Raw genomic sequence first — 5,757 nt, 5'->3', positions numbered from 1 at the left:
TTAAAAAAAAAAAAGAAAGAAAAACAAGCAAACAAAAAAAAGAAAATAGTTTGCAGTTGAACAGTGTGGGTCCACTTAAATGTAAAAGAACCAACACCTCCCTCCTCCCCACCCCGCTACTGCAGAAAGCTGAAACATTCTAAGTATCTGCTTAAAACGCTGTGTGATGCTAATGATCTCCAGGTGAACAGTATGTCTCTCTAGCTTGAAAGGAAGGGTGAATGCCTAACATTTACTGCAATAGCAACAGGAAAAAAACGCTGGCCTACGTGGGCCCATGCAGTCCAAACCCATGTTGTTCAAATGCCAACTCTATGTCAAGAAAGACACATGTGAAACTTTCAAAAGTGGTTATATCCTTGAAGAATTGTAGGACGAAGTCAGAGGTGAGAAGACTTTTTCAGTATAGACCTTGTGTTCAAAAAACTTCTATCAATACATATACATACATAAAAACAGTCGCAGGGAAAAAAGCAGCACTGGTTTGTAAGCCAGCAACTTTTAACAAATGTACACCGGAGCAAGAGAGAGGGAGGAGCTTGTTGATGTAGGGCTGGGGAAATGATTATGAAGATAATAGAAAGTATGACAAGTATAATTATAACTCCAAGCATTTGACCAGTAAAAGAGGAAATTGCAATAAAAAGGAACTGAAATACTAAAAAAAAAGGCAAAGACTTTAGACTGATAAGGACAACGTATGAGGAAAGGAGTGACCCGTTGGAGAATGAGACTGAAGGGGTTAAAGAGAGAGCACAACAGAGGCACACAGTACAAACAAAATACGAAGTGTTGACATCAGGAAAAAGAGAAAGAGTACATCAGTTCTTCTAGAGCAGTGGTTCTCAACCTCCCTCATGCCGTGACCCTTTAACAGGGTTCCTCATGTGGTGGTGACCCCGCCCCCCCAACCATAAAATTATTTTCATTGATACTATTTAGTTGATACTGTAATTTTGCTACTTTAACGGCTTTCAACAAAGCAGTTACTTTCTACACATAGCTGCTCTACACGTGACTGGTCCGCAGAAGTACATTATGGTGCTAACCCTGTCATATACACCTGTATTTGTACGGATGTATGTGATGGGGTTGGAGCAATGATGTCATCACGCCAGGTATTCATATGTGGGTGTATCTGCATGTGGGCAGACCCACCTGGAGATGGATTGGAGAGCAGTGCTTCAGCTCTAAGACCATCAGAAATATGTGTTTTCTGATGGTCTTTGACTCCACCCCCGTGAAAGGGTCGTTTGACCCCTAGAGGGGTCACGACCCACAGGTTGAGAACCACTGTTCTAGACTCCGATGAAAAAGTAGAGTATTTAAACAAAAATGAGGGTTAGCGATGTCATTCAGGTATCCAAGAAATTCCCATCAATTGACACCCAAGGACTAAGGTGAGTAGGAAACATTTCAGAGGAAGAATCACCTCCCTAGTTGTCACACACCCACCTGGGCTAACTTCCTGTCCACTTTTCTCTAACATCCGGGGTTCACCTTCTTGCTTCAAAAAAGAGGTCCCATACAGCTTGATCACGTTATTGTCTGCTGTAGGAGAAATAACAACAGCACTAGAAGGTTAATGCTGGCATAAAGTACCATCCTAGCACACAGGCTAAGCCCTGGAACCTCGAGGCCTTATGAAGGATGAAGAAGGTGCAGTTTTCAGGAATGTAAAAGGAAACAATCCTGTGAAAAAGAACTAAACAATTATCTTTTTTGCCTAAGAGATTGGACCACACATAATCGTGTGGAAAGACTACAATGACTTGAATTCTGCGATTTCAAGTCCATGTTCATTAAACCATTTAGTCTGCATACATTTCAAGAACGGAGCAAAGAGAAGAAAATTTGCTGTCAGCATTTTACTAACATAGGGAAGCAGTTGATACCCACAGTGCCTGGTTGCTGTTTTCTAGTACCACACTCCTGCACAAGTTCCTAAGTGGATTTTAACTGTTGAATTTAATGCCCTTAGTTTTTACTCTAACATCATCTCTCTCTCAGAACTAAACTACCTGAGTACAATATACTGGAAATTATTCTTAGAATATTCACTTAAAACATAAAAGTTTTCCCTAAAATCCTAATACACAAAACTCCTGCCACTTTGTCAATTCTGACTCATGGCGGCCCTGTAGGCAGGGCATTATTTCTGAGGACTTAATTCTTTTTTTTAAATTTTCCACGCAGTTCAATTTTTATTTGGTGAGTACAAGTGGAACAGTTAGGGATGTATTTGACCCACAGCCATTGGGATGAGGTGCTTCTCAGCCACCATATCCTCAAACTCATTGGCATTAAACTTGGGGAAGCCCCACTTCTCGGAGATGTGGATCTTCTGGCCCCAGGGAACTGGAACTTGGCCCTGCCCAAGGCCTCAATCACATTCTCCTTGTTTTGAAGCTTCGTGCCAATGGACATGATAACCTGGCCAATGTGGACTCTAGCCACCGTGCTTTGATATCCCCAAAGTACCTGGCATCCCAGTTTGGAACCTAGGTTAGGGAGAACAGAAATTAGCCAGGCCAGAGGCATCAAAAAGTTGTCTCCAAGGTCCCTTAGGGCAGCCTAGACATACCAATAGGCTGCATACACTTTCGAGGAGGCTTGCTGTTTGCAGCCATTGCACACCAGCCCCCACAAGGAGGCCGCCGGTTGGCTTAATTGGCTGCAGAGGCCTTAACTCTTTACAGGACTGGAAAGCCTCATTTTTCTCCCAAGGAGCAGCTGTGATTTCCAACTGCTGACCTTGCAGTTGGCAGCCCCAACACATAACAAATACATCACCAGGGCTCCAATAATACACCTAACACCTCACTTATTGACCATCTCCTTATCCGACTCTAACCATGTTGATAAGTGATTTACCTTATTTGCATTATATTCTAATAAAACTACAGCACATTAGAAATAATATACATAGGCCTATTCATTCAAAATCTTTTTTTTTTAAGTCCTAACAGGCATTCCTGGGATAATTGACAAAAATCTGAATATGGACTAGAGGTTAGAAAATTCGTGAAGATACATTTTCAATTTTTAATTACTATATTGTGATTGCGGGGGGAGTCCATATTCTTAGGAATTGTATAATGAAATATTTTTAAATAAGGGGGCTTGCCTGCAACTTCCTCTCAAATGGCTCAGAAAAATAAACAAATACACATCTTTGGAGACAGAAAACAAAAGTGCAAAATGTAAATGGGCATGCAAACCACATTTGGTTATTTCTGTTTAATAAAGGTCTATGATTTTATAGCAATGTTTTTAACTCACCCACATAGACAATATGGTGTACACACAACATCCAAACCACATAATGTCCTATTGAACAGATCAGGTCATGGATATTGACACATATCTTTACAGTGTTTTCATTATCATTTGTTTCCTATGACTTCTGCAGTTGTGATTTGTATCTTTTCCTTTCCTCTGAGTTAATAGACCTTTTTATTTTCCAAAAAAAGTAGTGCTAGTTGTTTCCTAATTGTGTTGTTAACATCTGTTTACATTCCATTCTGATCAAGGACTCATTTTCATTGTTCCTACTTTTTTGAATTTGACATTTTCTTTGTGATGTACAATATAGTTGATTTTCAACAATATTCTAAGGACGTTACTCCTGAGATGTTAGGTTCATAAGTATTCAGGAATGAACTGGAACCCTGAGAGCAATACTTGACTTACCCCAGCACACTACATTCTGGGTATAGTCAATGCCTGTACACCACAGTAAGTCCCTCACAAGCTGCTTTGGTTCTCCCCATTTGTACCGGAAACTTCTAGGTTGGCAAACTTGTACCTCGGTGTCCAAGGCTCTCTGAGCAGCCTCCAGGGAGCCTGGTTGGAATTGGAAACACATCCTACAGTCCAGTATCTCATCCCACATAGGCACCAATGGTTACTGGCATAGGCACCAATGGTTACTGGCACAAACAGTTACTGCGGAGGGTGTGTGCCAATGTAGCCACAGAACTTTTGATAGCAATAGCGTACAAGTCCACCACGCTGAGGGCTAAAAGTGAGCTTTCAGCAGCTGCAAGGGCTGCGCCGCGTGTCCCATGGAGCCACAAACTGAACCCTGCCCCCCCCCCCCCTGGTGCCCTTCCATCAGACAGGGCCAGAACGGGCTAAGTTATGCAGCACGCACCTGCGTGCAGACAAAGGGGTCCTTAGAGGAAAGCTTAATTTATAAACCAAACTGAATGATCAAACTAAATTTAGCATCTGACCCAAAAGTTAAAAGAGAAAAAGAATACAGCCAAAGGAGCAGAAAGAGGTTAATGAAAAGCAAAACTTAATGAGCTCTGAAAGAAAAAGAACGAGAATGTGTTGCCCCTTTTAAGCAAATACGTCTGAAAACCTAGGATTGAAGGATAACTTTCCAAGAAAATAAGCCTCAATAAACGTGACACAAAGCAAACAATAAAGAGTTAATTCTCAGAAACTCCCGGGGCAGCTCTAGCGTTTCTATAACGGTGTCTATGAGCTGGCATCAATTTAATGGCGGTGAGTTTTGTGGTCTTGTTTTGTTTTTCTGTTTTCCCAAACTTGTTCATTTTCCCTCTGTTCAACACACTTGGTATCTTGTTATAGCTCACTATTATGTCTCACCTATGTATTTTGTATCTGTACAAATCTGAAACATAGAAATTCTCACTTTTCTCCTCTCTGCTATTTCTACCCAGGCAGTTATTAAATCAAAATACAATTCCCCCTATCCCCCAGACTCTCTCTCTGACATTACGCAAAGTCATTCATTTGGAAATATTTATTAATCTTCTTTAGTGTGTCAACAGGTCTTTTAAGTGCTATAGAAACAGCTGTGGGTATGATAGAGCTTGCCCTTATAAAATGTATATCAAAGGGTTAACAGTAAACCTTTAATACAGTTTACTGAACTTTGATCTCTTTTTCATACCTGCTGATATTTTTGCATTTTAGAGAGAGATGCTGTCAGGATTCCTCAGCTTATACCGTGCATATGCTTGACTCTTTACCTGATTGAAGCTTATTGAGATATTACTTAAAATGGAAGAACTGGTGTTTATAGATGGATGAAGCCAGGCAAGTCCTTGGGTTTAGGAACTAAAACTCAATTTGCTTAACTTAAATATTTTTACTTAAAAAGTTATGGTAAAATGCATACATTTTATGTATACATTTAATGTATACAATTTAATACATTTTAAGTTAAAAAAAAAAACAAAAAACTGACTCCAGAATAGAGGTTACGCATACCATTGCAACAAAAGAAAGTTACTAAAGAATGATGCTCCTTCTACTCTCCCATCCCACTCCTGACAGTTTCCAAAGTAATGGCTACACATGGTTTTGTTGTTGTTTGTTTGTTTTGCTACAAACATGTAAAGAGCAGATAATCCTAATATTATTTAAACTGGAACAGAATTGAGGGGTAAGGAGACCAAATCAAATAAAATTGGAATTCACAATTAATAAAACAACATACCAACATATGAATATCAATGCAAAAATCCCTAAATAAAAGCATTAGCAAATCTAACAGAGAATAACAAAATGACAAAGTGATGTTTATTCTAGAAGAATTTGAAAATCTTAGCATATAATCACACTTTTAATAGGACCAAAGAAAAACAATAGGCTAATTTTTATGTAATCAATAGTCAACAAAATAATATAATCAGTGGTCACATCTTTATACAATTTATCCTGATCACAAAAGCCAGCATCTTACCTAATGTAAATGGAATGGAAGCATTTCTACTATAT

The 5,757-nt window shown here is 39.4% G+C and overlaps 1 long non-coding RNA gene and 1 other non-coding gene across 3 annotated transcripts in view; both read right to left on the bottom strand.

The window, feature by feature from the left end:
* Positions 1 to 5,757, bottom strand: part of LOC123522004 — a 36,261-nt gene that overhangs the window by 21,860 nt on the left and 8,644 nt on the right. For both annotated transcript variants that reach the window (XR_006680321.1, XR_006680322.1), the window contains exon 2: positions 1,456 to 1,551. This is a non-coding gene — a long non-coding RNA (uncharacterized LOC123522004). The remainder of the gene's footprint in view (positions 1 to 1,455; positions 1,552 to 5,757) is intronic.
* LOC115870400 lies at positions 2,547 to 2,680 on the bottom strand. Its single transcript, XR_004046679.1, has one exon. It is a non-coding gene; the product is annotated as a small nucleolar RNA SNORA70 (small nucleolar RNA).

The sequence above is a fragment of the Echinops telfairi genome, unplaced genomic scaffold (genome assembly GCF_000313985.2).
Source record: "Echinops telfairi isolate 266 unplaced genomic scaffold, ASM31398v2 ScPeMD7_655;HRSCAF=1070, whole genome shotgun sequence".
Lineage (NCBI taxonomy): Eukaryota > Metazoa > Chordata > Mammalia > Afrosoricida > Tenrecidae > Echinops > Echinops telfairi.
Note: the sequence above shows the minus strand (reverse complement) of the source record. Positions and strands in the feature narration are given on the sequence as shown.